The following is a 217-nucleotide window of genomic DNA, read 5'->3' on the forward strand; positions in this document are numbered from 1 at the left end:
TTAATTATCATATTACCTGCGTTTTCGTTCAATATTAAATATAAATTATCCATGTGATATATATCAACCTATCACACAATTTTCTCGTCATGTTTTCAACGTTTGAAATCCGTCATTTAATATATAGTGGAAAATATATCGTTCTACAAATACTATTCATGTGGGAAAAAGATACACGCTGAAATATACGTGGTATTCATGAAAGTATCTTATATAT

The 217-nt window shown here is 27.2% G+C and overlaps 1 protein-coding gene across 1 annotated transcript in view; it reads right to left on the reverse strand.

Moving 5' to 3' along the window:
• The window catches only part of LOC119594413 (tyrosine-protein kinase Fer-like), a gene marked incomplete in the record, with an annotated part of 99,029 nt that overhangs the window by 97,579 nt on the left and 1,233 nt on the right, over positions 1 to 217 (reverse strand).

The sequence above is a fragment of the Penaeus monodon genome, chromosome 33 (assembly GCF_015228065.2).
Source record: "Penaeus monodon isolate SGIC_2016 chromosome 33, NSTDA_Pmon_1, whole genome shotgun sequence".
NCBI classification, from domain to species: domain Eukaryota; kingdom Metazoa; phylum Arthropoda; class Malacostraca; order Decapoda; family Penaeidae; genus Penaeus; species Penaeus monodon.